Here is a 17,072-nt window from a genome sequence, read left to right on the forward strand (position 1 = left end):
CATAAGAATTTGTTTTAATTACCTGATTAAACCTATCATGAAATACAAAAGGACTTTTTCTTACTCTTCTAGAGGATAACAAACTATCACATAAGAGATAGTAATTACTCAAGGAGAAAGTAGAAATGGACTTTTTTTGTCTTCATTTTTTAAGGTATATTTTTAACTTGAAAGTTCCTGTATATAGTTCATCTTATTGATTTATTCGCCCTTGATTGTATCCAGGTTTTTTAATGGTCTGTTACCCATAAATAGGTAAATACAATAAATATAAACATGTTATATTTATTGGTTTGGGGAACATGTTACCGCTAAATCTGGATTAAATGATAATCCTTGAATGATAATGTGGGAAATTTTTAACCCAAGACTACTACTGATTTTTTTGTGTGTCCTACTTGGTTTCAGAGTTTCATTTGTAATATAAACAAATATAACTAATATTCTAGATGAAAAATTAATAGGACAGTACTCAAAAATCATAGCTTATTTCAACACCAGAGTTAACTTTTGGATTACTGTATTACAGTTAGATTTACTTGAAGAATCAAGAATTAACTGTTTACCATGAATTATGAAATGTAGTCTCATGTGCTTATTTACAGGTTTTCAGAAATTTGCTTTATATTCTTCACAATCAAGTTAATATCCACAAGTAAGTAGAATAGTTTTTACTTCAGAGAAATTCAAACTAGGGTTTCTGCTTGGCCATCAGTATACTGTCATGCTCACAATGGTCCTTAAAGAAAAAAACATTGGTATTAATAATAAAACTGGAGTTGACTCCTTTAAAATTAACTGCTTTAAGATTTGCAGTTTTATAGAGATCCGTTGAAATGATGGCTCAAAAAATATATTCATAATAAAAGTCTAACAAAATCATAGTTGAAATGGTGTTTTCTTTTGTCTATCAGGTTTTATTTTTGTTATGTAATACACAGTTCTCAAGCCCATAATGTAGTATTATCCTCCTCGTTTTTCTTTTCTTTTCTTTTCTTTTTTTTTTTTACTAAAGAGATTTAGGCTTCAAGACGTTAAAGGCATAGTAGAGGCACCGGGATTTGAACCAAATTGCCTTACTTCAAAGTCTATGCTTTTAGTCACAATCCAGTTTTGTGTTCATTATTCTGTTAAAATGAAATTTTATTTAAGCTGGAAATGTTATAAGGGAATAACTTCTTAATTCCCACTCCGTTTTGTTTCCATTCTGGCTCCCCTGTTGACCTATCTCACTAGGTTGTGGAGTACTATATTCACAGTGGCATGTGGGGATCCTTAAAATTGGGAGAACAAGATTGTGAGAATACTTCAACATATCAAGATCGATCAGTTTGTGCCAACCCAATAGAAACTGCCGAAGACATACCTGCTATCCAGTGTGTGGTATTGTTCGCTTTGCTCAACTGGATGGCATTTCCCTAAAGATTTTGATGGACTCTTTTTCACCAAAGTAGGGATACTTCCTGGTGAGGCAGTATTCTCAAATGAGTCTTCTGGATTCTGGACTCCTTTTTTTCAACTAGTGAGCCATTTGTATGTCAGCTCTTGCACAAAGCCTGTCTTTGAACCAGAGTTGCATTTAGTGTCAAGGCTCCTTACGTATATGTCCCGATGAGGTTAGTGTACCCCTTCCCTCAAACTTAATTTTAACCTAGAAATAATTTACAATAACCAAAGGTTGTGTGCAATTTGAAAAGGACAGGAAGAACTCCAGAATTCCTGATACTGAAATAAGATCATTCTGGATGATAAAACTTAAGGAGACCAGTTTAATTTTCATTTCTATTAATTCTTAATTTTGCATTGTCAAATTGCAAGATACTAATTTAAATGATTTTTTTCTTTTTAAAATATATAGTGATATAGAAGATCTTATGGATATTACTTGTCCAGCATAAGCCCCTTTTGCCGCCTCCGTATTTTCCTCCCTCCTTTTCCCTGTTATAGGAATGTCTCCAACCTCTCCAAATTCATGAGGGGAAAAATACATGGAAAAGAAATTTCAGCAGTATAATTCTTTTTAAAATGCTTGTATTATTCCCAGGAATGACCAGCAAGCTTAAATGTGTGTCTTTCATCAGTAAGGGAAACCAGTGTTTGACTATCACTTCAAATTTAAAAGAATGTAAGTTGCATGAATTTGTGAACTCTTAGCTAGTTAACAGTTCTCATTAAAGTTCTTGTTAAATTTTCGAAGTGAAATGCACACAGATAGCATGATACTCCAAAATACCGAGAAGGAAATAAGGATCCAAGTCAAATTATTTAAGATTGCTGATAAAGTTGAGGTCACTGAAGTTTTAGGACGGGGACTATATTCATCTGTCTTTAGAGATTCATACAGCACTCTTATTTTACAAATGTAGAAAAGGCCTAAGAAGGTTAAGATATTAATGCAAGGTCATTCACTCATTTAATAACACAGCCTGCATTTTTAAACCTGTACATCCTACTGCCTGAAGTGTATCTCCTGCAGGTACCTCAAGTTCAGTAAGTGCCAAACTAATATCTCCCCATTCCTCAAACCTTTTTTTCTCTTCTCTGTCTTGATGAATAGTGACACCACTGTGTATACAGTAGTCTCAGCCAGAAAACTGGTCATCATCAATTTCTCATTTTCTCTTACTTTTCACCATTAGTTCTCAGTTTTTTACAGTTCTATTTCCTATATGTCCCTCAAATCTGTGTTCCTCTGTCCTCACTGCTGCCATCCTAGTAAAGTCATCTCACTACTGATGTTGGCTATTAGGCATTGAATCACTTGTACATTTTTATATTTAACAAAGGATGGTCTATATTTTAAATACGATTGGAAGGTGAAAGCACTTTAGACTGCAACAAGATGGTGATAAAAAGTGGACATCTTCAGACTGAGATATACCCAGATTCAGACAAAAGAAATGGTTTATGGTGGGATTGAGGGATCAAATGATAGTGACTTTGAAGAAAAGTTAAGCACCTAGGACCAGTTAGGGAATTAAGAGCAACTTGAACTGTAAGGTATGAACTTACAAAAATGATAAGCTTCATTATTTTTTTTTTAAGATTTTATTTATTTATTTGACAGAGAGAGACAGCCAGTGAGAGAGGGAACACAGGCAGGGGGCGTGGGAGAGGAAGAAGCAGGCTCCCAGGGGAGGAGCCTGATGTGGGGTTCGATCCCAGGACTCTGGGATCACGCCCTGAGCCAAAGGCAGACACTTAATGACTGAGCCACCCAGGTGCCCCACAAAAATGATAAGCTTTAAACTGTATGTTCACCTTTCTTTAAAGTCATTCTCCCCTTCCTCTCCCCCCTCCCCCAAGTAATATAAGCTTGTCTATATGTGGTAGTGGTGGTTGTTTTCTAAGAGCTCAATCAAGTAAAAGGAGAGTCCATTGCTGGAAACCTTTGAGGTTGTATTGCTGATAGCATTATAAGTAAATCAGTAGCTCCTAATCAGATGAACCCATATTCAAAAGGGTTTCTTTGCTTTTTACAACTTGTTTTTCCCTAAAGAAACATCAAAAGTAGCTTACATGGTAGAGATTTCCCTTTCAAAGGTCACAAGGTCATGTCTCTAGGCAAGGCTAACTACTTAGACGGTAATTGGAACAGAGCCATCCAGGTTAAAGGAAGAGCAAATGCAAAGGCTCCCAATAGAAAGGAGTTTGGCCTGTTGAAAGAACAGCAAGAAGGTTAGTATGACTAGAGTGGGCAGAGTGCAGGATCTCATGAAAGGAGATAAAGTCACAGAGATAGCAAGTGCCAGATCTTGTGGGAACTTGAGGCTCATGGGAAGGATTTTAGGTTTTCTGTGGGTGACAGAAATCCACTGGAAGATTTTGAAAGGGAAATTTAATGATCTGCCTGCTATGACTTCTTTTTTTTAAGATTTTATTTGAGAGAGCATGAGCAGGGGTGGGGGTGGGTGGGAGGAACAGAGGGAGAAACAGACTCCCTACTGAGCAAGGAGCCTGACGTGGGGCTTGATCCCAGGACCCTGAGATCATGACCTGAGCCAAAGGCAGACACTTAACTGACTGAGACACCCATGTGCCCCAGTGAATTTTTTTTTTTTTAATAGAAAACCCAATACTGGCTTCAAATGTTGGGCTGTCACATAATACCTCAAGTTTTGTCCTGACCATTTCACTGAAATGCTCTCAATAAAGTCCCTCACCAACTCTACGTTTCTAAATCCAGTGGATGTTTCTTAGATAGACCTCCCCTTGCTGACCAGCCTTTAACATATTCTTTCCTTCCTTTCACTACACGATCCTGGCTTCCTCCTATTTCCCTGGTCCCTCTTCTCCTTGCTGGATCCTCCTCTTCTTTCTGATCTTTACAAGTTGGAATTTCTCAGGAGACAGTACTAGGTTCCCCCTCCTCTAGCAGTACTCCCCTTAGGGGATCTTATTCCATCTCAGTTACCTGTCATGCATATGCTGGTGGTATCCACATTCAGGTCTTCTACTTGACACCTCCACTTGGCCGTCTCAGGCATTTCCATCTCAGTAAGACCGAAACAGAACTCTTGATCTCCCCACCCCCACCACACACACACACCTGCTCCACCTCCAATCTGCCTTATTTTAAGTAATAATCATAACTTACCCAATTACTCCAAGAATTACTTTTTTCCCTATCAAAGACTTTAAAATAGATTGTGAATCTGAATGGTTCCTACCAGGTGCGCCATCACCATCTTAGTCCAAGCCTCACTCACCTCCTGCCTGTACTTCTGTGGCCGCTTCCTGCTTCCACTCCTTCACTCTTCAGTCTCTGGTTTTTAGAATTGACTTATTACCTTAGGTCCATTGCACCTTTGTCTTTTCCATGATCATAGTTTCAGAATTAATACATTTCCCCCCCTAATTTGACAGTTATTTCCCCTACTCTTTTTCCTTTCCTTCCCATTTGTACTTTGTTGTCAGGTAATAAGGAAAGGGAACTTAATGTTTATATGCCAATTAGGTGCCAGGCACTGTGTTGAACATGTTCACAGATATTATTTAATTTCTCAGTAACTTTGAGAAGTAGATATGATCACTTCCATTTCACAAATTAGGAAATTGAGGGCCTACAAAAACTAAGAAATTACCTACAATCTTAATTGTGGGAATTGAAATTCAAACCCTGTTCTTTCTGACTCCCACTCTTCTGCCTCGGGGGGGGGGGTGTTCTCCATTGTCCCCTCCTTAAGTCTCTGGTTTCTCCTCAACTTCGATTTCTATTCCTTTATTGCTTTTGCTCATTCTGCCTTCTTTTCCTTCAAATTCCTGACTTGGTTTTTTTCTCTCATATTCTGCATTTCCTCTTACTATACTCTCACTGACCTATTCTTAGCCACAAATGACACTCAAGCAATACTAGATTTTCAAAGGGAAGTCTGTAAGATGCCATCTATATAAAAGCCATTTAAAGATGTTAAGTCTGGGGGCGCCTGGGTGGCTCAGTCGGTTAAGTATCTGCCTTCGGCTCAGGTCATGATCTCAGGGTCCTGGGATCGAGTCCCACACTGGGCTCCCTACTCAGTGGGGAGTCTGCTTCTCCCTCTCCACGCCCCCCACCACTACCATGCTCTCTCACGTGTGCTTTCTCAAATAAATAAATAAATAAATAAAATCTTTTAAAAAAAGATATTAAGTCTGTGTGTTGAAGACTCAAAAAGTGACTAACTGAGAAGTCAGGCTGAGCCTCTGTAGCATGTGTCTGCAGTGCCTTACATTCTGATAAAGAGGCCGTTATCCTGGTAATGGGATAGCATTAAGTCTCTGGTGCTTAGTAAATGCTGGCACTTACTCATTTCTTCCTGTAGTTTGATCCGCAATTGGTTAAAACCATCTCTACTTCTGATGACATGGTATAGGTTTAATCTGTGTGTATCTTAATAGAGAATTTCTCCCCTTCAGCATTTAAAAATTATCTTCTTCTGTATGAATGATATTTTTCTTAAGCTTTTAATTTTTTCCAGTTTTTAATATGAGTAAACCTAATGATACATGATAGTATTTTTAAGCAGAAATAAATTGTTATTAATGGTAGCAGTATCTAATTTCCAAGTTCCCCTGTGCTTCCCAAGAAGTCATCCAATTCAGAAGATTGTAAAAGAAATCAACAACAATAAGAATCAACAAGAAGAACTCTGGGAAAGTGGTGTCCAAGACTTAAAACAATCCTTGGACCACTAAACTTCCACCAGCTAGAAGCAGGCTGAGAAAGCTGTGCAGCCCCCAAAGGCTCACTTCAGATGGAGTTATGGAAGATAATAAAAAAGGATTAAGTTATTACAGTAGGCTGAATAATGGTCCCCAAATATAACAGGTCCTAGTCCCTGGAACCAGTGTTACCTTACATTGAAAAATGGTCTCTGCAAGTATGACTAATGTAAGGATTTTGATAGAGATTGTCTTGGATGGTCCGGATGGGCCCCAAATACAATCACAAGTATCCTTATAAGAGAAAGAGGTAGTTGACACACACACTCACACAATGTGTAAAGACGGAGCAGGGAGACTTTTGAAAATGCTGCCTTTGAAGACTAGAGGGATGTAGCCATAAGCCAAGGAATGCCAGCAGCCGCTAGAAGCTGGAAGCTGAAGGTAAGGATTCTCCCCTACCAAGAGGGAGCACAGCCCTGCTGATGCTTTGATTTCAGCCCAGTGATTCTAATTTCAAGCCTCTGGGCTCTAGAACTGTCAGAGAATAAATTTCTGTTGTTTAAGGTCATTTTTATGACAACCACAGAAAATGAATACATCTCTCAAAAGGCAGAGCATTAGGCCACAGAGAACAATGGAAAAGGCAGTGTTTCTCAGCAAAATCAGGGGTCTAATCAAGGATTCTTTCCCACCTTTAGGGTAGTAGATCTTCCTGGTATTTCCCAACTGGGAGCATTGCCCTGACTGTTGATTGCTTTATATCTTCTATTCCTCCACTTTTCAAATGAGAGTTTTTATTGTGGTTATTCTGTTCTTGCTTTAGCATTGTAGATTGGATGTGTTGGAGAGAAGGGCAGATAGTTGACTCTTTTGGCTTATAAATCAACACAGAAGAAACATGTCTGAAGAAGAGAAATGCATAGATGACTTGAAGATCTAGAACATAAGCTGGATGCAACAATAGCACGGTACAGACAGTCCCCAACTTACAACGGTTTGACTTAACCATTTTTCAACTTTATAATGGTGCAAACGTGATTTGCATTCAGTAGAAACCATACTTCAAATTTTTAATTTTGATGTTTTCCTGGTCTAGCAATACACAGTCCAATACTCTGTTGTGATGCTGGGCAGGGACAGTAAGCCACAGCTCCCAGTCAGCCAGGCGACCCAGGAGGGTAAACAACCAGAACACTTATAATGATTTTGTTTTTCACTTTCAGGACACTATTGAGCAAATTAAACGAGATAGTTAACACTTGATTATAAAGTAGGCTTTGTGTTAGATGATTTTGCCCAAATGTAGGCTAATGTAAGTGCTCTGATCACATCGGAGGTAGCCAGGCTAAGCTATGTGTTCAGTAAGTTAGGTGTATTAAATGCATTTTAGCTTACAATATTTTCCACTTACGATGGGTTTATTGGGACATAATCCCATCATAAATTGAGGAAGGTCTGTATTTTAGGTTGTCTTACTTGGGAATGGGTTGTGTTCTTTGTGTGGATAGAAAGGATCAAAGGACCTCATCAAGGCAGAGGTTTTTGCCATGTGCTTCTCTACATTGCTAAGCTTCCCCTGGGGATAGGTTCAAGCCATGTGACTAATTCTAGCTAGTCTAACTTGAGGGGTAGTTTCTTGTGTCACCTTTGGGGCATGGCAGTTAAGAACCACTGTGCCTCCTTTGTCTCTTGCCCTGCTGCAGAACACGTGGATATCTTGTGTAGCTGGTGTAGCTACAAGATGGAGAACCACCTAACTTCATTGAACTTTGCTTGAATAAGAAATAAACATTTGCATTAAGCCCATGGTACTTTGGATTTTTTGTTTGTTTTGTTTTGTTTCAGCAACATAATCTAGCATTGTCCTGACTAATGTAAGTCATAAACATTTTCCTGAGTTAGTTTAGGATACTGAGTTTATCAGTGAAAGCAAATTAGAAAGTGTATCTTTTTCTTTGTACAATTTGTATTAGTAGACTGTTAATCTGTCCCCATCCTCACTCTATAAATCCTCAACTTTAAAGAGGATCTATCCGATGAAACAGGAATTTGTTAGCCGTTTAAATTCTCATGTGTCTTTTCTAACATGGAGTATAGGAAAGAGTAGAACTAGATATGAAGTTTAGTGTGATATTCTAAGTTTACTACCATATTTCCAGTGGCAACCTCTGGGGATGAATGAAAGTTAAACATTTTATTATGAAGATTCATATCTCATGCCAGAAAGTCTAAACTTTATCCTGCAGATTATAAAAATTCCTTAATGGAAGGAGGGATGCCATGATCGGATTTGCATTTTCAAGTAATGGTTTGTTTTGTTTTGTTTTGTTTTTTGAGAAAGAGAAAGCACAGAGGAGCAGGAGGAGGAGAGGAAGAGAGAATCTTAATTGGACTCCCTGCCCAGCACAGAGCCTGACATGGAGCTCGATCTTACGATCGTGAGATCATGGCCTGAGCTGAAATCAAGAGTCAGACACTTAACCAACTGAGCCACCCAAGCGCCCCAATAATTCTTTTAAATTATTCAATAAATATTTATTCAGGGAATTCCAGGGTAAATAAGATAGACATGTTACCTGCTTTCATGGGTCTTATATTGTAAGTAGGGGAGAAATTATTCAGTAAACAAACAAGTAAATTAGAGAGTTGAAAGTTATGTACAGAAAATTAATATGCAGTTGGAATACAGAGTACCTGAGTAACCAATGAAGGCCTAAGAAAGTGGCTTTTGAGATGAGGCCCAAATGTCAATAAGAAGCCAGCTATGTGAAAATGAGAGGAAAGTACATTCCAAGAGTGGAGAACAGTTCTGGTACTTATATCTGACTTGCTTCTCCTTAGCATACAAAGGATTAAACTTCCCCACCATCTTGCAAATAGGTGGGATTATGGACAACTTCTGGAAAACTGGTTGTGAGAGGAAGTGATAGAAATAATTTCCAGGCTGATGTATGACCCTCTCTTCTTCTACTACAATCAACGTTGGTGAGGCTGCAGACTGAAATAGTGGAAGCTCAAGATTGAGGCTGCCTGAATTACTGAGTCCCCATGGTGGATCTCAGTTGTTCTATGGAATACAACCCTACTGGATACTTGGTATGACTTGGGGATTTTATATTGCAGTAGCATAACCTATCCTATCCTGTCTGATGCAGACCCTGAGGTGAGAACAAGTTTTATGGCTTGCAGGATGAGCTGGAAGACCAGAGTAAGAGTAGAGTGAGCATGGGGAAACAGTCAGAAGCCAGATCATACAGGCTTTGTAAAGTGAGGTAAGGAGTTTTTACCTTATTCTAAGTATGAGAGGAAATAATTGAAGGTTTTTAAGTGGGGATGATATTTTATAATTTATAATTCTAAGAGATTACTCTGGCAAATCTATGGAGAACTGCTTAAGGAGAAAGAAGATAAAACAGAAAGCAGGAAGGCCAATCAGGAGGCTGTTATAGTAGTCTTCTTGAATTATTCTTCTTTGGTTCAGGTACCTGTAGTAAGAATCAACAGAGGTAGACTGACGGCACATAGTTTTGGAGGAGGCATCAGAAGCACTTCCTAATGGATTAAAAGGGGGGTTTGGGAGGAGGGAATCAATGAAGGAGAATAAGTCTGGTGAGATGTTGATGTAAGTAGGCTTGGGGAAGGAGCAGGTCTTGGTGGGCTGAAAAAGAAAGCCATATCACATTTGTGGTCACTATTAGACATCCAAGTAGAGATGTTGAATAGGAACTTAAATATAGGAATTAGTTTAAGGAGCAATCAGATTTAGAGAGGTAAAATTGGAATATAAATTATTTTGCTTTTGCCCTTAGTTTTCATTTTGTGGGGCTCATAGGATTAGTAATTACATTATAAGTAAGCTTGATCTAATGAACACATATTGTACCCCAAAATTGCAGAACATACTTTATTTTCAAGTACATTTAGAAAAGTTACAAAAATTGACTATATATTGGACCATAACACATATTTCAGTACATTTAGAAGATTGGTCATAGACACATCTATGATAGGGAATAAAATGATAATTAGAAAAAAGAAAACCATATTAAGGCACATTAGAATTGCACTGTTAAATAACTTGTAGTTCAAAGAGGGACTTATGATAAATATTTAAGATTCTTTGACCAGAGCAATAATAAAAATTATAAATATAAAATATCAAAACATGTAAGATGCAGCTGAAGCAATACTTGGAGAAAAATGTGTAGCTTTAAATTCTAATATTAGAAAAGAAGAAAATCTTAAAACTAATGTGCTACTAAAGAGCCAATAGGAAAAGTTAGGAAGAATAGTAAAATAAAGTTGAAGAAAGGTTATAAAGGAAGAAAATAAGAAGATAAGGTAGGAATTAAACTGGAAAATATGCAATATAGAAGATTAACAGAGCTAAATGTTGGTCTTGAAAAAACTAATACAATTGATAAACCTCTGGCAAGATTGGACCAAATGAAAAAGGGACAAATAAGATCAGGGCTCTATGTCCAACAAAAATATATTTCAAAAATAAAGGTGAGATAAAGACTTGTTCAGATATAGGAAAGCCAAAAGAATTCATTATTAGCAGTCCCACACTGTAATAAATGTGAAAAGAAGTCTTAGCCAGAATAAAAATGATACCAGATGGAAATCTGGATCTAAACAAAAGAGTGAAGACCACCAGAAATCGTAACTACACAATCAAATAAATACTTCACTCATATTTAATTCTTTTTTACAAAAATATTGACTGTTTAACCAAAAACAATGTGTATGTGGTTTATAACAGATGTAGAAATAGAAGTTATGACAGTAGCACAAAAGCTGGGAGGGGAGAAATGGAATTATAAGGTTCTTAGACTATATATGAAATGTTATAACTTGAAGGCAGACTGTTAAATATACTATAAATTCTAAAGTAGCCTCTACAATATAGAGTTAAGCAACAATTCCCCTGTCTGTAAAGGAGATAGCAGATAACCTTTTAGATTATTAGACTGGAAAGCTTTTGTCCTCCAGACTGGGAGCAAGACCTAATTTGCATAAAAACACTGTCTAGGATGTTTTCTTTTTCTTTTTTTATTTATTTGAGAGAGAGAGAGAGAAAGAGGGAGCATGCACGCACATGAGCAGGGGTGGAGGAGCAGAGGGAGAGGGAGAGAATCTCCAGCAGACTCCCCACTGAGCACAGAGTCTGACGCTGGGCTCATTCCACGACCCATGAGATCATGACCTGAGCTGAAATGAAGAGTTGGACCCCCAACCAGCTGAACCAATCAGGCACCCCATCTCTAGGGTGTTTTCTTAAAGGTGCCAACCTCCTGCTCCTTGGCTATCAGCACCACAAGCAAACCAGTCTTCGAAAGGACAGTTTCCTGAGGCAGAGCTTCTAGCTTCAGTAATCTCAGCCTAGAGAAGGAGGTCATCTACAGCAACTGTTTCATGTACATATGGAATCTTCCCTAACAACGTATGATCTCCCTTGGGCAGGAACTGAATGTTATTTAAATGTTGTTTATCGTTCAGCCTGACAAAGTACTCTTCATTTTGATTTTTATCTTGGCTTAGAAGTAAACTAAATATTTGCTGAATTAGTAATAATCGGCGACATGTTATTTAAAGCCCCATGGAACAGTATAAATGAGTCACAGAAAGGGGAAGGTCCCTGAGAGGGTCCCACCTCCCACATTCCTAACTCGCCATAGTTAGAAATCTGTCTTCTCAAGACTTGTCGTATGATTGCACTACTTTTGCCTCCTACCTCATGCTACATCATGACACTCCGCTACCACGGCTTTTTCGTCATTTTATCCTGGCCTCAATTTGCAAAATTATCTGTACTGATTTCTAATACCTTGCTTATCAAATATTACTGCCTGTTCTACACAGACGTTTTACGTGCCAAGGAATCTATCATTCTCTACCCGCCCCCGACACTGGATAAAAAGTATGTTCATTACTTCAATTACTTACCCAGTTTAGCTTCCCTTCTCTGAAGAAGTTCTCAACAGATTTTTGAAGATTAAAGTGGAGAAAATATAGGTAAGCAACTTCTAGTCTTCCCCAAATGCTGCAGTTTAGTGCCTTCTCTGCAGAAATTTATTTTCCTTCTCAGTCAATAAAGTGCAAATAATAATGTTTTCAAATACTAATTCATATGGTTAAATTTGTTAGTCTGCTTCTATATGTGGTAAACCATTATGGTTTGTAGCTATCTGTTATGCAGCTTTAAGAAAATCTTTAACATGCAATAATGCCACCTAGTATTTAAATAACATATGATTTCACAAATAAAGTTACTATATTTTTTGCATGAGTGAATGGGACAGAAAGGAGTGTGAAGCATATCTCTCTCCTCCAAATTACAAGTGTCATATGCCTTGCTGTCTAACTCGCACTTTGAAAATAGTGTCTGGGGGTGGAAAGTTAGTGTTGGGGACAGGAACGGGAGGTGGGGACAAGAATATGGAAATGTAGAGTGGAGAAAAACAGGCAAGAGGGAGGCTGGGCTGTGGTTCTCCTCTGGCCTTTCTTCATTGGATCCTCAAATCACCCCTTGAATGCTTGAGTTCTGAAGATTCCTTTCCAGGGTATCTAGGCTTCCTACATAGTGCACATTTCTGGGGAAATCTCATTGATCTTGGGGGCTTCAGCTACCATGCATATGCACGTGACACCCAACTCTATAATGCTGGCCCAGATATTTCTTATGAGTGTAAAACTTGTGTTTCCAATTGCCTATGGACATAACCAACTGGACACCTCTCCAGTAGAGCAGGGGTTGGCAGACTATAGTGTGGGGGCCGATTCTGACCTGATAGCCGGCAAGCTAAGAACCTTGTTTTCATTTTTAAGTGGTTGAAAAAAGTCAAAAGAGTAGTATTTTGTGACAAGAAAATTCAAACTCATTGTCCCTAAATTAAGTGTTCTTGGGATTTGAATTGCCCATGGCTACTTTTGAGCTACAGTGGCCAACTTGCGTAGTTATGAGTGGTTGTGGCAGAGACCATATGGCCCACCAAGCCTAAAATATTTATTATCTGGGCTTGAACAGAAAAAGTTTATCAATCCCTGCTGAAAAGTACAACAGAAGTGATGCTATGTAATTCCCTAGGCTTGATTGTAAAAGGGAGTGCAGCTTCGGCCCTGTTGTCTGCAGTGCTTAACTTTGAAGCCTTTAGCCACCACATAAGCAGACTGAGTGCCCGGGGTCAGCATGTTGTAAGAAAAAGCAAACCAGATGACTTGGAGAGTCCCTGAGAAGGAGCTGCTCCAGTCCCCTTAAACTCCAATTGCAAGTGCATTATAAACTCCCAAGCTAGAACTGCCCAGCCAAGCTCTTCCTGAATTCTAGAGCCACAGAAACCATGAGCAATAATAAAATAATTGTTTTTGCTTTAGGCCACTACATTTTGGGATAATTTGTTATGCAGCCAACACTGCCAGTACTTTTCACTACTGCAACAGTCTCTCCTTGTTCCTTCTCAATCCATTTGTAGCACGTTCTTTTATCATTTCCAATCATCTGTTCCCTCCCCTGAGAGATTATTTTGCATCACCATTCTTGTTATACCTTCCTACCTTCCTGTTGGCTAAGTATACTTCCTCATTCCTCTGTTTGGCTTGGACTAATGGAAATGTGAGTAGACAGGACTCCTAAGCAGAAGCTTTTAGGGATATGGGAACTTTCCTCCATACCCTCTGCCATGAGAACAGGGAGTCTCCTAGAAAGGCTGCTCAGTCAGCCTGAGTCCTAGAATGGGAAGACCTGGGGCTGACACACAGTCCACCTGCAACCTAGAGCAGAACCTCAGGGTCACAGGGCTGCCGAGCCTCAGCTGGTCCATTGCTAATATGTAACATGAATGACAAAAAACCTTTGTTGCTGCAAACCACTGAGATTCCAGTTACAGTTCCTCAGCATCACTGTAGCAAAGCGAGCTTCTACAGGCTGTGCCAACAGTGAGGACATAGAGAATATATTGTGGGGGATTCCTCTGGTCCTTCATCTCCCACCATCACCTGACAGTATCTTCCCAGTGGTTCCCTGTTTCTGTGCCCTGTGCGTACATGATTTCCTCTTTCTGGGATGCCCTTGGCTGCCTATCAAATTATATGTACTCCAAAACTTCATCACACCATCTCTTTTGTGATATCTCTTCCGGTATCTTCTCCAGCACTTGTTCATGTGCCAATGAACACTAATCTTTGTATGGTGATACCTGTTTAGCAGTCTGAGTCCCCACTAGACTGTCCTACCCTGGAGGATAGGAAAAGTGTCTTTTCTGTGTTTCTATCAAGTCGCCATATCCTAGCACGAAGCCTAGCACTGATGAGAACTCAAAGAACCTTGGCTGAACAAGTGACCTGAGGCAGAGGGAGTCCTGAGAGTGAGAGATAAGATTTCAGTTTCGGGCAAATCCTCTGGAAGTCTCTCATTTCTTGCCTCCAGCGTCTTCCTGCAGAACATATCAGATTCAGATAAACATCAAGGGCAACTCAAGAGGTAAAGGAGTCACAAAAATTCATCCTGAAGACTGTTGTGGTCTTAGGAGTTTTGGAGTTGATTTTATATGTATGAAGCTTTGTTTGTCGGTTGGTTGTTTTAACACCTCATGCTACTGACTCATCATCTCCTATCCCTGTCTCCATCTTCTTGTCCTCAAATCCCCTAACCAGTGAGTTCCAGGCAACCACCCAACTTACAATACCCTAGCATACCTTCAAAGAACTACCCTGGTTCCCTGCTAGAGCGGACATTTCTGATTCACCTATTCACCCTTTGGGGGTCTCTATCAAAGTTCTAGGGCTAGGGACAGCTTTCTGAAAGAGGACAGTTGATGACTAGTGTGGATTAATCCCCACCCAGGAGGGACAGAGGAGAGGGAACTGAGCCTTTCTGTCTTTTAGTGCCCATAGCACATTGCATGGAGCTATACACCTTTTGCTGATTGATGAGGTCTGCTGTTAGAAGAACTGGATTGTCATGTTAGCTTGATGGAGACATGCTAAGGTGAGTCTTAAATTTTCTATGTTTTTTTTTTTAAAACCCGATATGAAAATAATATAGTAATTATCAGAGACTGTATTAATTGGACGTGTACTTGTTTTATTTGACTGTCATCCTGGCTCTGTCTTTAGCTAGCTCTTTGGGCCTCAGTAAAATGAGTGGTTTGGAAGTAACTGGGAGCTAATGTTCCCTTAAACCTCTGAGATTCTAAGATTTCATAATGGATTTAGCAGCTGCGGGTTTTTGATGATGTGCCCAGAAATACATACCACAATTGGATCAAGATTGTGAACGCGCTGATCTTTAAATAAGGATGAGTAGGGGGAGCTCATGAAATTATGGTGAGGATAAAATAAAATGCTGGATGTGAACATGCTTTGAAAATGTTTAGGCATCTTATGCAAAGTCCTGCCCATATTGAAGAGTGAAACACTACATTCAGCAGCTTGCTATCTCCTTAACAAAATTGGTGATTATTCTGTACTGATGGTAGCCCACAAAGGAGAGAAAAGGGTGAAAGCAGGTTCTACTGAGAGATGGGAGAAAGAATAAAACGTTCCTCACGTTCCTCGTGGTCTTCTGCCCTTGTCTCCATGAATCAGTGATTGTCATCACCATCTGGCCAATCTGTAAGCTAGAAACCCAGCGTCCTTCTGGACCCACCCTGTTCTGCATTCCCATTCCTGGGGCTGCTGCTCAGCACCACCTCCTTGGTCCATGCTGCCATCACCTCTTGCCTGGACTTGGCACTAGTCTATGCCACCTACACCTATCTGTGCCCTGGCCCGTCTTCCTCAACCCCTTCTCTATGCGTCAGGTCTGACCAAGGGCCTCCCCTACTCTGAACACTTCAATGGCTTCCCACTGGCCCCTTAATACTGCTGCAGGCTCTCTGCAGGCCCCTCAGCCTCAGAGCTCCAGCTCCTCTGGCTTTCTTTCATTCTTTCCATCCGTACTGTCACCACAAGGCCTTTACTTGTGCAATCTCCAGCTGACAGTGCCCATTACATCTCCCCTCCTGACGAACCCTTACTCGCCTTTTGAGAAGCCCTGCATCATTTCCTCAGGAAAGCTTTCCCTGGATTCCCTGGCTGGTTATGCTCTCTCATAGCTTTATGCACGCACTTGACATTTACTCATGTGATTGTTTGATAAGTCAGAAGCTGTAATTCCCATGAGACCAGGAACTGTGTTTATTTTTGTTCATCCTTAAAATCCCCAGCACCTAGCAGAGTAGGAGCTCAATAAATATTTTTAAAATAAATCAATACTGTTAAGCATTGCCCTTTTCCTCTGGTCCTCTCTCGAGGCCCAAGTACCTCAGGACTAGAACACTTCAAGTTAGTAGATCTGTTTTCATCAGTGACTGTAATCACCTAGAAGGGTACCGACATCATTTAATACACGGTATTTTGGCAGAGAGCGAGTGACCCCTGGGAGGGGAAATGAGGAGTGCTGAAGATTAGGTAGGACGTCCTGCTGCCCCTGGTGCCTGGGATTGCTCTGCATGTGGGTTTGTCTACTCAGAGATCCTGCAAGGACAGAGCGCATCCACCCACTGGTCCCTGAGCTCTAAGGGCCTGACCGGTTCTGAAAACCAACAGAAAGAACATTCAGGAAGCCATGAATAATTAAAGTAATTATATCTGAGAGTGACCAGAAAAATCATGGGCCTGGCCTAAATTCTATGCTTGTGGGTAAGGCAAAATTAGCCTGCTCAAAAGAATTATTAAGGCAATTGTGAGAAAGGGATTAAGTTTTTTGTTGTGCCCTAAAGTTCTACTTATTCAATGGAATGAGTACATTTTTGCAGAGTATTTTTTATCCTTTTATGTCTATGTGAAAGACAATTCAGGACACTGGACCTCTTCTCCTTCTCTTGAAACATGCATCCTTTAGCTCTGGGGATATCACTTTCTGGTTCTCCCTAAATTCTTCAGAC

The sequence above is a fragment of the Ursus maritimus genome, unplaced genomic scaffold (genome assembly GCF_017311325.1).
Source record: "Ursus maritimus isolate PB19 unplaced genomic scaffold, ASM1731132v1 scaffold_35, whole genome shotgun sequence".
NCBI classification, from domain to species: domain Eukaryota; kingdom Metazoa; phylum Chordata; class Mammalia; order Carnivora; family Ursidae; genus Ursus; species Ursus maritimus.